Source organism: Anabrus simplex, chromosome X, assembly GCF_040414725.1.
Source record: "Anabrus simplex isolate iqAnaSimp1 chromosome X, ASM4041472v1, whole genome shotgun sequence".
Taxonomy (NCBI): Eukaryota; Metazoa; Arthropoda; class Insecta; order Orthoptera; family Tettigoniidae; genus Anabrus; species Anabrus simplex.
In genome coordinates, this window is record NC_090279.1 from 174,093,425 (window position 1) to 174,115,877 (window position 22,453).

The window sequence follows — 22,453 nt, forward strand, 5'->3', positions numbered from 1 at the left end:
CTAAGAACTTGCCTTTTTATAGAAAAGTATATATTGCGCTCCAAACAAGTTGTACATTGACGAGGATCACCGAGTACCGTGGTTTCAATGGCCTTGGAAGACTGCCGACACTACTTCTAGATAAAACCTACATTTAGTCCAGTGCCATATCCAAGTTAGAAATCTCCACGTGCCAATAAAACCGAGGGAAAGATATGAACTACATGGTCAAGCACTTTCCTAATCTTTTCTTTCGGTCGTATCGACATATATGCATATGCGACTCCTATTAACACTGCAAGGACTCGATAACAAGTCTCACGTTGCAATACACCTTCAGGTATATATTAATCAGGGGAGCACCAAGCATTGTCAGAATACGCCTTGTATCAGTATGAGGATCATCGTTGCCTTCTGTGTCCTACTTCTTGTGCTGGTAAGTTTTTAACTCAGTTCTTTTTTTATTTTATTTTCTGGCCACTTTTCATAATTTTGCACTGTACTAGCTCCAGTACCCAGTTAACTCCCAAGCTAATTTCGGCCAATATTCAGGCGGGTTGTTTTACTCACCTATAGGAGATGAGTAGCAGCAGAAGAGACAAATCACAACTCAACAAACAACGGTCAATATAATATTACAGTTGATCAGTTTTATGAGGTTTCGATATTTTAATCCTAATCCCATGGCACTAGAGCCCTGAAGGACCTTGGCTTTTCAAGCGATCGCTGCTCAGCCCGAAGGCCTGCATATTACCAGGTGTCGTGTGGTAAGCACGTCGAATCCTCTGGGCCGTTATTCAAGGCCTTCTAGACCTGGGCCGCTATATCGCCGTCAGACAGCTCCTCAATTCTAATCACGTAGGCTGAGCGGACTTCAAACCAGCCCTCAGATGCAGGTAAAAATCCTTGACTTGGCGGGGAATCAAACCCGGGGCCTCCGGCTAAGAGGCAGGCACACTACAACTACACCACGGGGAAGGCTTTCGATATTTTAGGCCTTCACGTTTCGTTTTCTTGCGACTCCGTGACATAAGGGCTTATAATACAAAACAAATCCGTCCCTCTTTCAAGACTCCCTCCTGTCTTGTTTCTCAAACGATCGTCCTTTTACGATTTTTTTCTCACATTTTATAATCATATTCGCAATTTTCCTCGTCGATATGGACCGACGACCAAGCAGTTTTATACCTAAATATAATCATGACAAGAAACGCTATATAACACAATCGAAGAGTTTCTCCATGTTAGCAAAACTCGGCGTTGATATGGACTTACTAACAAAAATCGAATTTCATGAAAATCTCTGTTATCATAGCCAAAACCGTAAAAATGTATAAGACATAAGTGGTCGAAAGTTTTATTTATTTATTTATTTATTTATTTATTTATTTATTTATTTATTTATTTATTTATTTATTTATTTATTTATTTATTTATTTATTTATTTATTTATTTATTTATTTATTTGTCATAAGTCTGTACAGAGTTTTCCTCCATATTCAACAGACACTGCGTATGGCTACATGAATGCATGAATGAGTTCATTAATGAATGATTCCATGACTGAATTGTCATGCATGAATGAATGAATGGATACTTCTCTCCCAGGCACGGATAACCACCAACTTAGGAGAGAGAGCATTCGAGTCGATGGGTAAATGCATGTGTGGATTTATGAATGAATGCATCAATAACTCTATAATTTACCTTAATATGCGCCTCCTTACACGGGCGAAAAATCATTCCACATGCAAGTACCACGGCCATAACTACTGCCCGGTCGTGTTATCCATCCCTGGTGAGAAAAAGAGCCACTTTCCCAGGGATAACACGCCCAGCCCTTTCTCCTGAGGCCCAAAAAGAAATACCCCCACCTACACTGTCAAACACTAATTTCTCACTAATCCATATTTCAGCAGGGCACATGTAAGCGGAAATCCTGCTCCACATGTGCCCCTCTCTTTCTTCTATCTCGACATTTCCCCTGTTGCATTTGCTGACACTGCACCCCATTCGTTTGGGATAGGCCCGTCCTAACCCGTCCACCCTCGGTTATGTTCTTACGATTTTCATAGCTCCATGAATGAATGAATTAATTATTTAATTAATGATTCCCTGACTGAACTGTGGATAAACATATGGGTGGGTTTATGAATGAATACATGAACAATTCTATAATCTACCTTAATTTGTGCTTCCTTACACGGGCGGACAATCTTTCCACATCCAAAGGCCACACCTATAACTACATGTCCTTACGATTTTATATGGCTACATGAATGAATGAATGAACGAATGAATGAATAAATGAATGAATGAATGAATGAATGAATAAATGACGAAAGTTTAATTCTATATCATTAATGTTATATTTTTCGATAGGGTCATTAATAATATAGATATTTGGGAATTAAATGTTAGGCCTTCCTCTAAACTATCATTTCACTCAGCCTGAATACTATTATTCATGGACTAGATTACAGTGCCTCATTTCCCGATTATACACAACGATTTTATTCAAATTCTCTTCAGCCATTTTCTCACGATGCGTGTACATTTATACTTATAGACAGACGGACAGACAGACAGACAGAGAGGACGGAAATTTTAAAAGTGCATTTCCTTCTTACTGTGGACACTACCGATATAGAAATACCATTCTTTTTAAATTCTGAGCAATGTGCAGACAAAACTGTTATTTTATATAATTATAAGGATTATGAGCACTACCAGTAGAAAATCTGTCGAGTCGATAATTTTCATTGTTGTATGAATTACTCTCTAGCGGTTAGTTAACGAGTACTGTCTCACTGCAGGAGGAGTTTGAGTGTTCAAACACTGAAGAGCCGGTCGATACTTAGAAAACGATTTAACTCCTACAATCGTGTGTTTTAGTTATGTTCTTAATATGGCTCTGACAGTATGAAAGATTTTCAGGTTGAGGTGTTTTTGAGCAGAACTACACACTCGTGCTGCAATATCACTTTCTGATCAAGTGAGGAAAGCAAAGGGAAACACTCTCCTATAACTCATCGTGCCTAGTATACCTCATAACCGCATAGCCTTAAGAGATGCTATTTGAGGATCTGCCCAGGTGCCATGCTAATAACTTCACAGAGACAGAACCATCTGCAGCTAATTTAATTTAATATATTACTTAAAGGGAAGGCAACGAATCTAACGCAGCCAAATCTAGAAGGAAATTGCGTTTTGTTATCACCAAAGAGAAAGGGAAAATGCAGACAGCGCATCCTCCCCTTACAACCATAAACGATGCAACTAGAAACAAATCACATTGAAAAATTCAAATACCGCCTAATAATAATAATAATAATAATAATAATAATAATAATAATAATAATAATAATAATAATAATAATAATAATAGCGGGTGAGTTTACCGAACAGTTAGAGCAGCACGGCTGTGAGGAGGTAACGGATTCGAACCCCACTGTCGGTGTTTTTCCGTGGTTCCTTATTTTCACATTTTCTATATCTTTCCTATCCCACCATCGCCATAAGACCTACCTGTGTCTGAGCGACATAAAGCAATTTCAGTAATAATAATAATAATAATAATAATAATAATAATAATAATAGTTCGAAGTACAGTTACTCCAAACGATACTGTTGGTTATGTTTCTTGAAGTAGAAGCCTGCTGCGTAGACACAGTCTCGGTCACGAGCAAACTGTGACCGGGAATGGCAGCAGGTATTTCTCCGGAAAAGAAGAAAGCCACACACTCCACTGACTTGTAGGTCTGAATATTCTATTACTAACATACCGATGCCTGCTGAGGAACGAGAAACTTGTTTCACTCCATTAATTAGAAGAAAGACATTCATACGAAAAGCAATGAGAACCGAGAAGTAAGAACGTGCTGTCTGTGACCGAGAGGCAGGTTCACTCAAAATTAGAAACGGAAATCAAAAGTATCACTGTTTCGCCCTAATCAAACGTCGCGCTGCACGAACAAGTCAAGCTAATTGCTAAATAATGCTAGTGTAACTTTAAAGCATCTCAGTCTGTGGAAAATAATTATATAACACTAAAACATATCCGTGAAGAATACACACTATTAAAACAAAAATGACATGTTTCGTCCTAAAACAGCATCCTCAAAATCTGTCAGATCATATGTATGTATATACACTATTGTATACGTTGCTCGTCTCTACCTCTCAGTTGTCATTACATTTCTCAGAAATGTCTTCATTCTATTTAATGAAGAGAAACAGCTTACTCGTTTCTTAGTTGCGTAGATTTTGGTGAAATTTTGAGCAAGTAACTGCAACTCAAGAACGGACGCAGTTGCTGATGGTGACGGACAATTGATCAGCAGCTTGGATAATAATAGGAACATTTCTGTTTATAATAAAGTGACATCTTCTTTTATTACTTATTCATAATATCTTCAACTCTCAATCATTAACAAGTTTACGGAACGTACACACACATATATATATATATATATACATGATTTTAAATGATTTGGAAGAACATGATGATGTTCTAGTGGATGAGACATGCCATTCTTTGTTCATTAGTGTGTATTTTTACAAGTTTATTATAGTGTTGTATGTGATACAATGTACTTAATTTTTGTCACAGACTGAAAACATGAGAATTTACACTTACAAAGTCGAACTAGAAAATATAACTTCCTTCTTAACAAAATAATGCTAGTATAATTCAAATGTTCGAAAGGAATCGTCGCATCAAAACGTTTTGAATTGCAAACACATAATTGCTAGTGATTCCAACGTCACAGCGGACATTATTCAAATAAAATACTTACAGCACGTATATATACATACAGAGTAAGTTAGGAGAAGGAAAACATCAATGGCACTGACTTACACATTTCAAAATCTCTCCACCTGCTTTGCTGCGGAACATTTCAGTTCCAGTTTGCTGGTATGATCAGATTCTGTCTTAAACATCTGTTCTTCCAATCAAGTGTCTTTATTTTGTTGGTTTGAAAGAGAATTTGCAGTATCTTGTCAGTGCAAAAATATTAAAAATACTATTAATATTTCTTTGTTTTGTTATTTCAGGCAGTTGCCACGCAGCAGAGTTATGCAAAGCCGGTAAGTATAGTTCATGAACATGACAGAAATCGACGCAGTTCACAAACCTTAGTATATGACACACAATGAACGGAGATTAGATGTGAAGCAGAATATTACCAATACAAGAGATCAACTTATATATACACGTTAAAATGCATATACAATGTGAATCTACCTCTTTCAAGGCTTATAGCGGGGTTCAGTAGATATTTTTTAAAATATGAACAATGTCCAGAAACGCACTGATCCCATTTCAAGAAAAATAGCCACTACGTGTTTAAATATATCCCGTCTGCACCGTCCATGTGCAGTCCTTCTGTGTCCATTTACAAAACATGTCTACGTAGAGCCCACCAACTCTACCTGCGCGTAATACTCCGGCACATTAACTGAGAAACACCTGTTAATCCAACATCCGCCACTGCCACAACCCTCACAGGGCGTGTAATACTCCGCCACACTCAATGAGAAAACACCTGTTAGTCCAACACCCACTGCTGCCACAACCCACACAGGGCGTATAATACTCCGGCACACTCACTGAGAAACACGTGTTACTCCAATATCCACCGCTACCACAACCCACACAGGGCGTGTAATACTCCGGCACACTCACTAAGAAACACCTGTTAGTCCAACGTCCATCGCTGCCACAACCCACACAGAGCGTGTAATACTCTGGCACACTCACTGAGAAACACGTGTTACTCCAACATCCGCCACTGCCACAACGTACACTAGCGGAACTTCATCTCCCTCCAAGACGGGAAACAGACACGTGACCTCAGAAGTTGTCTGCTCTGCTCACTGAGGCAGAAGACGGGGGATATTGAGACATGTGATGCTGATTCTTTTGTAGCGGGGAAATGGTACGTTTTCTGATAAGTGCTCCTGTTTAATGTAGTATCTACTCGGTTTTCCTACAAGCCTTTAATGGGTGTCATAGGAATTTTAGGGCGTACCTGAAATAATTTTAGCGAATGTCACACAGGATAATACTGAAAGACATAGGGTGGCGTGCACCATCTTGGAGTAAATTACTACGGAAGTATGTTTACTAAAGAAGTCCATACTACAGAAGTAAATTACTACGGTAGTTATTTACTCCGGAAGTAACGTCGGAGAGTTGAAGTACAATTTACTCTTTTAGTTACTACTACAGAAGTAGCGTTCGTTACTCGCGGAGTAGTGCTGTGTTCGTGTATCTTCTTTAAAGAATCCAAATAGATAAGGTTATGTGCGATAGGAAACGGGGGAAAAACGTAAGCGAAAAAGATAAATGCTTGTTAATAGAGATAATGACGATCTATGCAAAGGATATAAGGTGTAAGAAACACAACATAAAAATGCTGGATAAGAAAGGAAATTCATGGAAAGTCGTGGCGAAAGAATTCAATGCTTCGAGTGACGGAAAACGCAGTGAAAAGCAAGTTAAGATTCTGTAGAAGGACTTAAAAGCGAAGACGGAAGCAAAGCAGAAAGTCATGGACACGCGGGAAAAATTAAAACTGATGGCGGTTTCTTCATACAGATGGCCTACATCCACAGCGAAATTTTCCCATTTTCACACCAGGCAAATGCTGGGTCAGTAGGCCCTACCTTAAGGCCACGGTCGCTTTCCAATCCCTAGGCCTTTCCTGCTCTATCGTTGCCATAAGACCTATCTGTGCCGGTGCGACGTTAAGCAAATTGAAAAAAAAAACCTCTTCCTATTTCTGAAAAGTTCACCGTTGTCACCGAGAGGGCAATAAATGGGAATATGCGCGCAGTCACAGTCAATTGCACCCACGACGTGTGGAAACCTGCCAACGTGAAGAATATCCTTTTACTTTCCGAACGATCATCATCATTTGCAGGCGTACCTCCCTCTTAGCCTTAACTACTGCTTTAACCACGCGATGAAAGATACGGCTAGCAGTTGTGCGGTAAACGTTAATTAGATCACCAGCAACTGTACTGAAATGTTCCGGTACGAAACACTCGTAGGGCACACAGCAACTGCAATTTTAGCGATACAACAAAATTAAGACAATAATTCAGCTGTAAGTGATCTCCAAGTAGATATAGAAGGAAAGTAAAGGATTCCTTCCTAAGACCAAAAACGTTCCTGAAACTCGCCGTGCTCACATTACACGGCTCTCGCCTTTCACGCACTGTAGGCCTACGCACTATTACATTTCCCATCGTTTACTGCGTCGAGATCGTCAATATAATCTAAGTAATCCATAAACACGTTTGAAACGTCTTTCCTCTCATATACGGCACGATATTATCATTAGTCAACAAGTCTAAACTTAGCTTACTCCATGCACGACGTGAGAGTAAATTCTAACCTATATTCGTGCGTTATTTACTTCTTTAGTAATATACTACAAGATGGTGCTCTTCAACATTTTACTCTTGTAGTAATTTAGTCCAGGAGTATCTGAAAGGACTAAAATACTTCGGAAGTAATTTACTCTCGTATGGAAGTCGCCGAATGCTGACTTCAAGAGTACTTTACTACGGAAGTAGAACTTACTCTTGGTTGGTGCACGCCACCCATAGAGAATATTTATATGTAGCAGCGATAAGATATATATACATACATACATTATCATTATAGACTGTTATGCCTTTCAGCGTTCAGTCTGCAAGCCTCTGAGAATTTACTAAACGTCGCCACAATCCTCGATTTGCAACTAGTGTTGTGGCCTCATTTAGTTCTATACCTCTTATCTTTAAATCGTTAGAAACAGAGTCTAACCATCGTCGTCTTGGTCTCCCTATACTTCTCTTACCCTCCATAACAGAGTCCATTATTCTCCTAGGTAACCTATCCTCCTCCATTCGCCTCACATGACCCCACCACCGAAGCCGGTTTATGCGTACAGCATCATCCATAGAGTTCATTCCTAAATTAGCCTTTATCTCCTCATTCCGAGATCCCTCCTGCCATTGTTCCCACCTGTTTGTACCAGCAATCATTCTTGCTACTTTCATGTCTGTTACTTCTAACTTATGAATAAGATATCCTGAGTCCACCCAGCTTTCGCTCCCGTAAAGCAAAGTTGGTCTGAAAACAGACCGATGTAAAGATAGTTTCGTCTGGGAGCTAACGTCCTTCTTACAGAATATCTTTTAGAGAAAATAAGACCATTGGTTTTCAGAGTCATTCCCTTAAAGCAAGAATCAACTTTATTCACCTATTTCTTGGAGAAGCTGGGGGTTACTTTTCAACTGTGTCCTAATTGCATCGTTATTCTTCTCTAAATCCATATCTCTAATGCTTCCAGTTGCTGTCTCCTGTGTTTCCCCGGTGTGCAGCTTTAATATCCACATGGAAGTACGCTCCAAATGTCTACTTGTCTCAATCTTTAGGTATTTTCCGCCTTGTACATGTTCCCTTCGTTCTGAAGGCTTTCTTTTTCTCATATCATGGATACTTCCGGTGTCAATGGTGAAGGCGCTTCCAAGATAATATAGTCCGCTAACGTTTTCATTTCTCGCATTGCCGTTTTTTATTTTTTTTATTTTTTTTTTTTGCTTGTCCGACTCGTCGGCTGAACGGTCAGCGTACTGGCCTTCGATTCAGAGGGTCCAGGGTTCGATTCCCGGCCGGATCGGGGATTTTAACCTTAATTGGTTAATTATAATGGCCAATTATCATCAAAAAGAATTCACCTCCCATGCTGATTCCAGCCCAGTGGATACGCACAACAAACTTTACATTTACAGGTTCACTCGTTCTTGATACAAATTATACTACAATGTACGCTACAATACTAGCTGGAGTGCAATCATATAGAATGTGCTAAGTTATCTAAATCCCCAGCTACTTTCCGTCAATATTCAGGCATGCAATTTTACTCGTCCCACAGCAGTAATCCCATCTGTCGGAGATGAGTGGCAGAACAAGAGACAAATCTCATCACCGCAATGGTCAATGTAATATTATTGTTGATCAGATTTATGAGCTCTCGTTATAGTAGGCCTTAGCATTTTGTTTTATTTCGACTGTATGATATTAGGGTATCTAATGCAAAGATAGTCCTTCGTTCTTTGACGGCTCTCTCTTCTTCAAGCGATCGTGCCTTCACCAGTTTTCTCATTTTTATAATCATTTTGACAATTTCCCTTGTCTACAGTATATGGACCGATGAACATGCGGTTTTACGCCTTAAGAGAATAACGACAAAAATCATCGCCAGTTGACATGACTGAACAATATATCCGTGTTAGCAGTGCTCATGTTGAAACGGACTAACCAACAAATGTCTAAATTCATGAAGTCTATTATCATATTTAGTGTGTTAAAACTGTATGAGATACAAAAGTTCGGAACGTGATATATTCTCGAGAATTTTTGTTACGGTAGTAATACCTTACAGTAGGAGCAATTTTAAACAATTACATTTTAGGCACCTTCCACTAAATTACTATTCCATCCAGCGTGAATAAAATTATTTATAGCCTAAAATCTAGTACCTTATTTCCAGGCTTTACATGCCAAATTTCATTAAATTCTGTTCACACTCTTTCTTGCGGTTCGTCGTTGATACGGACTTAGCAACAAAAAAAAATGTATTAATATCTCTGTTATCATAGCCGGTAAGGCAAAAATGCATAAGAAATAAATGATCAGAAATTTAATTGTATGTAACTCTAGTTATATAATATTTATTGATAGGACCAATAATAATATAAATATTTGAGAATTACAATTTAGGCCTTCCCCTAATTTCCATTTCACTCAGCATGAGTATCATTATTTATATCCTAGATTGTAGTGCACCATTTCCCGACTTTATATACCGATATTCATTGCATTCTCTTCAGCCATTTTAGCGTGATGCCCCCACATACATACGTACATACATACAGCCAGCCAGACAGACAGACAGACAGACAGACAGACAGACAGACAGACAGACGGACAGACAGACAGACAGACAGACAGACAGACAGACAGACAGACATACAGACAGACAGACAGACAGACAGACAGACAGACAGAAGAATTGACGGAAAATTAAAAAGTGTCTTTCCTTGTTACTGCGCACACGGCCGATACAGGAATTCTGAGCAATGTAAAGACACAGCCTTTATTTTATGCATATGGAATTAAGGTGACAGCTTTCCAGACTTTCCTTGTTTTGGTAAGTTCCTAGCATCAGATCTATTTAGTTATAGTTTTCTATTGTTTGCATGCATTCAGTACAAATCATCTGTCCTTCAAGTCAGATGCTACCGTTTTTGTGTTTTGAAAGAGAATCTTACCGTACAACCCACCGCCAGTACGGAATTTATAAATAAAATATGTGTTTATTTTACTGTTTCAGCAAGCGTCTTGGAATCCTTTTGACCAAGTAAGTTCACTGCAACTATTACAATAAAAATCGTACTGTAGAATAAACAGAGCGTTATTCCCGTAAGTTAAGGTATGACACCGAAAAACTAGCTTCAGAACTGAAGCATTATGTTGCCAATACATTATAGGGCATTTATTAGAGTAATAAATTTTTGGCATTAGACGAGTATAAAGATAGACACGTGTCAAATGACACACATGAATCCGCACAAAATTCACATATATTAAATCACAAAGCAATACCATTGCTTATTTACAAATTAATGGCTGTTAATTATTTTTTTATATATATATATATTTTTTTTTGCCTTTGACATCTCACTTGTACAAATTTTTCATTTATGTTGTCGACGATTCCTCTCCCCTTGAATTACCATACGAGAGATTACGAACTGGAATTCAAATTAAAATGACATTTACTGGATAATTACCTAAATAACAGATTAAGTTTTCTTAAGATTCTAAATGCTCCTGATTTTCATACAAATTTTCAGCATTATAAGAAATAATTGTTTCAGTTCATTACAGCATGATGTTTGACTGTATCAGAATTGATAAATAAATTAAATCTTCGATTCTCGACCGAATCATTCCTACATTTGAAATCAAGTAGGCCTATGTGATAATTTAAATTTATCTGCCTGATATTTTCAGTGATATAAGTTCACTTATTTACAAAATTGTAAATTAAATAAATCGTCGTTAATGACTAACATCACTACTCATATTTACAACATTAATGAAATTTTAATATAGTCTGTAAATTCATTTTAATCAATCAATTAATTAATTACTATTGTCCATTTCTCATTTATTTTTATTTTACATGATTATCAATTAAACATTCTAATGTTTCTTATATTTGTGTCAATAGTTAACTGTCAGTGTTTATTATCATAATAATCAATTATGAATTCATTACTTCTTTATTTCAACAAATTACATCAGCCTAATTTATCATAATTGATTATTAATCTCTCTAATATTCTAAACTTGATTATTAGTCTTACTTCGGTGAATAAAATTGTTATGTTAATAATCACCGCGACCAACTTTTTATACAGATTTCTCATTACATTCACTTAATTTTATTCTCATAAGAATATCGCCCTAAATTATCATTGCTTACTACCTCTGTCCTAGTTTAAATAACACGTGGTTAATAATTTACATTTTCTTTTATCATTATAGAAGATTTAATTTTTCTCATTTTTCATTGCCTTCACCTTTCTTTTCACTACACTGTAACACAGTATTCAAATGTTCTAAATTTGACATCTCCAACTCTCCATCAGTGTAGCAACGCAATGTTCATCATTGGAATGCAATCAAATACTTTTCTCTCCCAAAAATTCCTGTCCTCAACATAATCTGAAATCTTCCACAATGTCAGAACATATGAAGTTGAGAAATTCCACACATGAATACCTGTCAAATACAAAACTCGATATGCGAAATCAGCACACTAATAGAATTCATTTTGCTCAAAGGTTCGGAAGATGTATGCATTTCAGTGGGCTTGCCAGACTGACATGTAATAGCAACTTCAGAATCGGCGAAGAAAACAACGGGAAACTACCTCATTCCCCCACTGCCCTAGTACGCTTCTTCAGTGATGCCTAGCCCATCAATGACAGCTGATGGCAGAGCGGTTGAGGATCCAAACAGCCGCAGTGCTGAAGATCGAACATACAGTAGAATTCAGACACACACATGCAAATACGCATATACTGTATTATCGGAGTATTTAAGTGTAAACTGGTTTCTCTGTTTTTATGTATTTATTCTTTTTCTCATTATTATTATTATTATTCCAATCTGGCTAATCTTAAAAATGACAGTAACTTTTGTGTAACTCAGTAGATTATTTCGACAAATCATATTATGATTGAATTCTACTTATTACTCAGTTGAACTAGTTGCTGAATCCCGAATATCATGGTATAGGAATTTATTAAAAGGGAATCAACCTACTTTCAATTATCATCATACAGTTCTTCGGGATTAAAAATCTTAAATTATTTATACTTTTCAAGCAACATACGGAATGCTTTTTACATTTAATACAGAAAACATTTCTCGTAATGGCAACACGTGCTCATATATTCTAATTCCTATCAATATTATTTGGCTCCTAATTCACAAATGGACTCTGCCATTCCGCACACTACGGGAATTGAGCACTCTTCGCATCTTAGTAAATAATTTCTATCAAATAAATGAATTTATTAGTTCAACAGCGTTATTCACGCGCAATATTCAGGTTATCCTGAATCAAACTGACTTTTATTATTAAATCCATGTCTACGAGATTAACAGATGACTGATATAATAAATTAATGCATTGATAAATGTAACTCAAGGAATTCATTCACATCATATAAATGTAATAATAAGAAAATGGCGAATGGCTCTTGTGCCGGGATATGTCCGAGGACTTCGGCTCGCCAGGTGCACGTCTTCTGATTTTATTCCCGTAGGCGACCTGCGCGTCAGGATGAGGATGAAATGATGATGAAGACGACACATAGACCCAGTCTCCGTGCCAGGGGAATTAACCAATTTTGTTTAAAATTTCCGACCCTGCCGGGAGTCGAACTCAGGATCCCTGTGACCAAAGGCCAGCATGCTAACCATTCAGACATGGAGCCGGTAATAATGACCAGAATTGCAATCTCATTCGAAAACTTTAATTCTGTTACTATTTATTGAATAAATTTATTATTGTAATATGATACTTATCTGCCAAAATAATAGGAACTTATCATTTTAGATGATCACTGCACACATTAGGAGCTGCCTGGCTGAGGCAATAAAGGCGTGCTTGGTTCTCCCGGAAGGACGTGGTTTCAAATCCCCGTTAGGAAGTCTTAAAATTTAAGAAACGACATTTCCACTTCCACAGGTGCACATGGCTCTGAGGTTCACTCAGTCCACACCAGAAATGAGTACCAGGTTAATTCCTGGGGGCAAATTAGACCGGGTGTAGAGCTAACCACTCTACACCATCAAGTTCCGAGGTTACGGATAGTGGAAGCCTTTACCTTCCACCCCTCCAAGGGCCTTCATGGCCTGTACGGAGATGACCTTGCTTTGCTTTGTTTTGAACTGTACCCATTACTTCATCAGTGCTGCACAAACACACTCTAAATTACCATCACCAAGTAGAGATTAAGAGAAGAAGAATACTATTCTTCTGCAAATTAACAGAACATATTACATCGAGAAACAAGATCATACAACAGTGTACTGAATATGAAATAGTATGGTACAATTTCTTACTTATTCATAGCAGAAAGGTGTTGATTCTCTGTCGGTTTTTCCTGGTGTGAGTTGATCGTAAATTTGCTCCAGGTTCATGGCTGTGTTTGATTCATCTCTGAATCACTTGCCATCGAGGCGCAACTTACAAGAATTAAACAGGGGTATCTTATACCCAGCGTACAGGGCCTTAAAGGAAAAATAATAGGTTATTTAAATGGCCCAAAATACCAATATGAATGGAGGCGTAGCTTGCGCTCCTACATGAAACCTTATAAAACCTACAGGGCACTACTACTACAAACAAGGGAGGTGACTCGTATAAAAAAATTAATACATTAAGAGTAGAAAATCGGTTGTGAAAACGTAGTCACCTAAACACAAAATGAAGGGGAACTCGAGAGGGTAAAGCACTCTCTATCCCCGATTTACAGTTAAAGTAATAACAAACTTTTACATAAGCCGGCACTAAGTTACATTTTTCGAAAGGTAGGTTACATTGAAAAAGTTTCGGACCTTTCCCGAGGGCTAAACTGCTCAGCTAGAAAGAATTAAAGATGTTAAAAGGCCATTACCTTGTAGAAGAGCTGCTGGCGGATGAAAGAGGCGCTTCCCGCCTCCTGCTATACTTCCATACACAAAGCTAGATGTAGTACGAGTGGCCGAGAGCCAGGAAAATCAGCAGTTTTTATACTCTCGGGGAAGATTCGAGACCTTTCATGAATAATTAAGACACACCCACAGTCGTTTATTGGGTAGCTTACAGTTACACATCGACATTGGTAAAGGAAGACGCCATTGGCTGAAAATTAATGACAGAAATTTACGATTGGCTAATTTCAAAACTGGCGGAAAGAAAGATTAATATTGCCAACCCACAAATGAAAGAACAACATTCAGTAAAGAACAAACTTATGCATACAAAATATCTTCAAGAAACGTTTCTTCACTTCGCACCAGGGTGCATGATCATAGTTTTTGGTAGAGACATCTGTGAGAGAATGTCCACACTTCTTGATAATAGTAAAAAAAAACAATTCGAAATTAACACAGTGACATCTTCTGATAAACGGTTGAATTAATTCAGTTTCAAAGTTCAGAGTTTCAGCTGTAGAGGAGTACTTTGAGGCGGAAAATTCAAATGTGCGGCGTATAGGTGTACCAACCGGTACAGCCATAATTGATTGTAATGTAATAATTTGCATTGACCTGAAATAATTATATTGTCCAGATTATGTCCATAATATTTTCATCTACTTTACTGTGGTCCTCACAAGGATATGCCCTTAATATGTATTCAGAATTATATTTGAGTATCATCAAAATCTAATTTACCTCTCACGTGGATACAAACAAGAAACATTATATTTATAGGTCCACTTGTTCCTTATACAACATATACAAAAATGTGTGCTCATTAACTTATTGTGCGATTATATATATATTGGAATTGTAAGGTGACAGACATCTGAACTGTCCTTATTTTGTTATATTAGCTACTACTCATCTGCCATTCCATTAATTTGCTAAATTTTTATGGTTTGAAAGAGTATTTTCATGCCCGCCGTCAAAACAAATAGTTATAAATAAAACACTTCTCTCTTTCTTATTTCAGTTAAGTGGTGTATTCCATCTACCGGTAAGTACAGTACGCCAATTACAATCATTACCATAAAATACATAGGGTGCCTTTCTTGTAAGTTATGACACCACACCCAAAAACAAAACTCAGAGCCTAAATAGAATGTTACCAGTACTCTGTTCGTAATAAAATAAAACTAATTGTTCCATGCTAAGCAGCGTTACCATATTAGTCCATGTCGCTTTATGTTATTAACTATATTATGTATACAAAAAAACCTTCAAACACAATATAGATATGCATCTCGCGAGACTCAAAGTAAATCTTTACACTTTATAAATACTTCAGAAAGTATCTTCTTATAACTTAACACACAATGGAACATACTTGAATAGTCCTGCATGAAAACCAATTGATTTTCCAATAAAGTCTATGTTTATTCTCCTCCTTCAGCGGTCACTTCACACCGCGGTCAGCGGTCAGACACATTTCAAAACGTGAGCTGAATAAACCGCCGGTCGCGACCGCCCCCGAACACATTGTTCAGTCCTGAGACAGACTATTACAGTCAACTGTTTCCACATCTACCCATCAAAGCAGTATGCAGTTCTTTTTCTAGTCTACTATAAATACCTTCCTCGGCTTTATCCTACGTTGTCCATAGCTCATCAATAAACAATGTTGTAAGTTAAGCGAATACATTGGTTGGAATAATGTTTGGAAGAATCTAGGCCTCTTACTGTACCTTTCATCGCTACTACGACGAGAATACAATCTCGCACCTGAATAAACTTTTGTCATTGTTTGAAACTTGTGCTACTGAAAGGAAATTAGAAACTACTGCAATACAAAACACACTAAATATTATCCAGTTTAATACTAATATACCTAGTAAAGTACTGTACTCTCGTTGTTCAGTACCGGCGCACCCCGGGGTTTTACTGTAATTTACATCTATTAAACATAGTGCACGTTTTATTGTGCGGTATTTATGTATTTAATGTAATTATGTATTTAATTATTTCATTAGTTATTAATTACCTCATTTATTTACTCATTAGTTATTTAATGATTTACTGATTTATTTATTTACTCATAATGATAATCTCACTGTTCTTCTTTCTAGGGTAATTCGGGACAAAGATAAAACTAAATGGATCCAGTACTCTTGCAAGAACGGAAGTGTCTAAAGAATGATCCACTACTTTTGAAGAACATTTCTATACCTACCTACATCATGATTTAGTTGATTGTTCGCACTAGAGACGAGCTTTGCTTGTATAGCTCTTCAGTATAAAGAAAATTGTGCTTATCTTAACAAAGAATAAACAATAATTTAAAAAATATCTATGATCATATAATACCTCTATTTTCCTTGTTTACCTAACACCACGTGATAAAGCAAGCGCTTGGAAAAATTACTGTGCCTTTAATGTTACTCAGATCCACTATCTGCCATTACAAAAATGTTATGAAATGGCACAAACTTTCAATGAGCTACAGCTACCACTAAGTTTTGATTATACTCTTCACTATCTGCTTGTTACATAATATATATTATTAATGTTTATATTTGTAAAAATATAATGAACAGCTTACCTTAAATTAATCAGTATATGGGCCCTTTACTGAAAGGCTTGCACTTAACTCCTATTTTAGTGTATACGGTTAGTATAATAGTTTCACACGATACAATTACAGTAATAAATAATTCTTGTGATCATTTCCCTTTTGTGTTTAATGTGGACACAGGTTCTTCACACAAGTTCTTGCCAGCTTACAGTGTCTATGATCCCCTTCAAGAAATATTCAGTTACAGATAACAATTTGTGTAAGTATTCGCTTGTTCAACAACTCAAAATATTCGTTTCTGGAACATTATAAAAAGCATTGTTGTTCTGCACACATAGAGCACTCGACAAATTTCTCGCAGCCTGTTGTGAGAAATGCCATTCTCCTTCTTCTTCTTCTTGTAGTGCCTTCTCCATTACTAAAGGTTGTCGGCAATCAGTGAAGTCTGTACGATGTTCGGCTGTCCTCATCAGTCTAGTCGAATCTAGTCCAGGACAATCTCGAACGTTCCTCAGACAAGTGTGTTTCCTTCGAACGCGATCCCCACGTTCATCCGTTTTACCCTGCATAATCAATATAAACACAGTTAGAGGAAGAACAATATGGCTTTAGACCGAATAGATCAAAAATAGACTTGATATTTACAGTGCGAACGATAATGGAAAAGCATCTGGAAAAGAACAACGAAATCATCTTACTTTTGGATTTGGAAAAAGCTTATGATACAGTTAAGAGAAAACATGTATGGGAATGCCTACTGAAAAGAAGTGTAAAAACATAATTAATTAACAGGATAAAAATGTTGTACATTGAGAATAAAAGCAGTGTACAAGTGGCGAGTGATGACTCTGAAGCATTTTATACAATGAAAGGTCTCAAGCAAGGAAGTGCACTGATGCCATTATTATTTATTATATTGATGGATGAAATCATAAAACGTAAAAACAGAGTATCAGTAGTGATGAAGTGAATGCTTTGATATTTGCAGATGATGTGGTGATTTCGGGAAAGTGAGAAAAGGAATTGCAAAGGAGACTGGACATTTGGAATGAAAATCTGGAGTTTGGAATGTTAATTATTAAAAATAAAACTGTAGTCATGCACTGTGGAAAGGAGCAAAAAGAGATGCCAAGTGAACAAAGAAGGGGGACGGTTAGAGAATGTAGAACAGTTTACATATCTGGGTAGCATTATTAATGGAAGTAATGAAATCAATCCTGAAACTGAGAAGAGGCTAATTAAAGATACAACATTTTATCATCAAATCAGAGAGCTTTTATGGGATGAGAAAGTACCCAAGAAACGAAATTAACATCATGTTGTTGTTGTTGTTGTTTGAGTAATCAGTCCATAGACTGGTTTGATGCAGCCTCCAAGCCACCCTATCCTGTGATAACAAGTGTGTTTCCTTCGAACGCGATCCCTACGTTCATCAGTTTTACCCTGCATAATCAATAGAAACACAGTTAGAGGAAGAATAATATGGCTTTAGACCGAATAGATCAAACTATTACATCCAACATCTGCTCTAATCTGCCTGTCATATTCATACCTTGGTCTACCTCTACCGTTCTTACCACCTACACTTCCTTCAAAAACCAACTGAACAAGTCCTGGGTGTCTTAAGATGTGTCCTACCATTCTATCTCTTCTTCTCGTCAAATTTAGACAAATCGATCTCCTCTCACCAATTCGATTCAGTATCTCTTCATTCGTGATCCGATCTATCCATCTCACCTTCAGCATTCTTCTGTAACACCACATTTCAAAAGCTTCTATACTCTTTCTTTCTGAGCTAGTTATCGTCCATGTTTCACTTCCATACAATGCCACGCTCCACACGAAAGTCTTCAAAAACATCTTTCTAATTCCTATATCAATGTTTGAAGTGAGAAAGTTTCTGTTCTTAAGAAAGCTCTTCCTTGCTTGTTTTAGTCTGCATTTTATGTCCTCCTTACTTCTGCCATCGTTAGTTATTTTACTACCCAAGTAAGAATATTCATTTACTTCCTTTAAGACTTCACTTCCTAATTTAATATTACCTGCATCACCTGCCTTCGTTCGACTGCACTCCATTACGTTTGTTTTGGACTTATTTATTTTCATCTTGTACTCCTTACCCAAGACTTCGTCCATACCATGCAGTAGCTTCTCAAGATCTTCTGCAGTCTCAGACAAAATAACAATATCATCGGCAAATCTCAAGGTTTTGATTACCTCTCCATGGATTGTGATTCCCTTTCCAAATTCCTCTTTGATTTCCTTTACTGCCTGTTCTATGTAAACGTTGAAAAGGAGGGGGGACAAACTACAGCCTTGCCTCACTCCTTTCTGGATTGCTGCTTCTTTTTCAAAGCCCTCGATTCTTATTACTGCGGACTGATTTTTATACATTATATATACATTATTTCATACCAATTTCAACATACGGACTAGAAAAGCTGGTAACTAGATAGTAAAATCCAAGCAGTAGAAATGAAATTTTTATAAACATCGGTTAAAAAGTCAAGAAGAGACAGAATTCAAAATATTAAAATCAGACAAGCGCTAAATAGAGAACCGTTAGTACAGAACATGCAGGAAACAAGACTGAGATGGTTCGGACAAGTCAAAAGAATGGAGAAGGAACGGGTAACAAGAACGGAATTGGAAAGTGAACTTAAGGGAAAAAGACCAGTTGGAATACCGAGAATAAAGTGGATGGATCAGATTTGGAAGGACATTAGAGCTGGATTGGATGTGACGGAAGTAATGGAGAAGAAGTGGAAGGGCGGAAAGGAGTGGAGGAGGCTTGTTAACCACACCCGGACGACTGGAGTGGGACATTCATGAAGATGATGATGATGAAAATCAATTTTAGCATGTTGTGGTTCTCATTCTTCATACTATGCCCGAAGGTAGGCTGTTTTCATTTACTTGATTGTACACATCAACATTCGCTCCCTCCTGATGCATCTGAATTCGACAGCACTGGATACGTGGCCAGTCCACAAGAACCGTAACATCCTTCGGAACACCCACATCTGGAAGGCATTTACTCTCTAAAAGGTGTTATATTATTTAGTCCATGTTTTAGCGCTGTATACACATAGCATCTGACGAGTTATGACGTGTCCCCAAGCTGAAGCATCTGTCACACAGTAGATTCCTCCTTTACAGGAAGCTAATACGAGCCAATTCTATACGTACACGGGTCTCTAAATCCAGGTCTATGTTCTCAGTATTCCAGCTGCCCAGGTACATAAACTTCCGCACTAGTTCAACTTGTTCCCCATAAATATTCATAAGATTGTACGTAATACGAGTTCTGGAAATTGCTATCAGCATGGTCTTGTCGCTTTTAATTCTGAGTCCAAGCATACCCCCTTCTGCTAGGATTCTGTCTACCAGACGTTGACGACCTTCGATAACAGTGTCATCTACATACCTCAGATTGTTGATCAGCCTACAGTTAACTCTTTTCCATCTTACGCCACTTGAAGAGCTGCTCGGAAGTTCTGCTCAGAGTACAGATTAAAGAGCAGGAAAAATTATACACATCCTTGCCGTACTCCCTGTTACATACTAATAGCGCGTGTCTCGCAGTTTCCGATTCTTACGGAGGCTGCTTGAGGTTCATGCAAATTCGTAGACTACGCAAGATGTCGGTATGCTTGACACAATCGAATGCTCGGATATAATCCATGAAGCAGTTATACACATCTTTAGACTGGGCTCTACAACTTTGTAAAAGTGTCAGTCTGGCAGAACAAGGGCTGACATGTTCCAAACCTCTTACGAAAATCAAATTGTAGTCCAATTCGCATCTTTTATGAATTGTAAAATTTGTTATATTTAGAAAGAATTTTAGAACTTGACTCACGAGGAAAATTAGTCGGTATTGGCTACATCTACTTCCACCAAATAGTTTTTTAAAGTGCTTTATCAAAGTTCCCATGTAAACTGGCTGTCCATTTCACTCTTTAAATTATCTGTTGGTGACCAGAATTAGAATTTTTGTAGCTGCGAAAAGTAATGTATGTTTCCTTTTAGTATCTGGTTTATGTGACACTTATTCAGACAGTTCATACTGCGACATAGACTTATAGGAAATTATTGCTATGAAAATGGGAAAACAGGGAGAATCACCTAAAAGCTTGCCTATTCTGGAGCATCTGCCGAATACAAGCTGTTTCAAAGCTCGATCCACGTAGCCAACACGCTCAGTAATGTGACGTTTATCCTCATTCTTCAGTGTTTCAGCATCAGACTACCGCAATTTTGGTACCCAGTGTGCTGATATTTCTAAAGAATGCTGTCTAAATATTCTTAATTAAATTTAGCACACAATACATCAATACCACACCATCTTGGCAAAAATTCTGAAATTTCTACCGTTGACATTGAGGTTATCATAGGTTCCCTTTGTGAATTTATTCGATACTAATTCCGTCATTATAATTTCACCTCAATTCATTGAAAAATGTGTGCTAATTTTTCTTATTACGTTTTCACTTAATTTCCTGTTTAATTAGGGGGATATTTATTCACTTCATAAAATTATTAAGATGGTCTCGGATTTCTCGAAAATCTTGCCCCGTCATCTATATTCTAATATATAAAGAGATAAAGTTTCTTTGTGTCTAATGGCTAATTTCAGAAACTACTGGACCGATTCTAAAATATTTTCACTAATAGAAATATAACTTATTCCTGAGTGGTATAAGCTATATTTTATTTTCAAAACAATTCGATGGGGGGTTGGGCGACGTTGGGAGATATAAAATACTAGGCTAATATGGGCGCAATATCGAATTTGTCAAACAAGGATGAGACAAAGCTCTTTTTAAGCCCCTTTACGGAAAGAACAAAACTCGGTAAGCCCTAGGGGCCTGAAAGCCATGTTTTAAGGCCCTAAAATCAACCGTTGTTGAGATGTTAGCACCACACTACCCCTGCTCTAGGAATCGGATAAAGAAATGAACTGCCGTAACCATGGTAACGTCACCTCCAGTATTCTTACAGCAGCGAGATTTTCTACAATATATCACAAAAACGTAACATGTTACAGACATGAAATCTGGTATTTGTAATTTCCTTTAAAAATAAAAGAACACATTTTGTTTTTTTTGTTTTCAGAAAATCCACTTAAGGGGTGAAAAGAAGTGAGGAAGGAGTTGAATTTTTTATATGAAGATACATGTATCTCAGTAACTGAAGATATTACAGACGTTCAAACTGGTACTTCAAATCTCTTTTAAAAATAAATGAACACACTTTTTTTTTGGAAAATCCACTTAAGGGGATGAAATAATAAAGAAGCAGGTGAATTTTTAAAATGAGTACCCTCTTCTTCTACCGCTTTCCCCACACATGTGGGGGTCGCGGGTGTGAACTGTGTCGCACATGTGGATTTGACCCTGTTTTACGGCTGGATAATCTTCCTGACGCCAACCGCGTGTGTAGGGAGATAATTAATATTCCATGTTTCTGGTATGGTTCTTAATGTGGTGTTTTGATCGAATATGAAGAGGAGAGTGTTGGGACAAACACAAACAACCTGTCCCCGAGCCAGATGAATTGATCACACGCGATTAAACTACCCGACCCAGCCCGAAATCGAACCCGGTACCCTGTGAACCGAAGGCCTCAACGCG

At 37.5% G+C, this 22,453-nt stretch overlaps 1 long non-coding RNA gene across 1 annotated transcript; it reads left to right on the top strand.

The window, feature by feature from the left end:
* Positions 1 to 313: 313 nt before the first annotated feature.
* On the top strand, positions 314 to 16,591 carry LOC137503066 (uncharacterized). Its single transcript, XR_011019033.1, has 5 exons — positions 314 to 415; positions 5,038 to 5,070; positions 10,374 to 10,400; positions 15,279 to 15,302; positions 16,372 to 16,591. It is a non-coding gene; the product is annotated as an uncharacterized lncRNA (long non-coding RNA).
* The last annotated feature ends 5,862 nt before the right edge of the window (positions 16,592 to 22,453 follow it).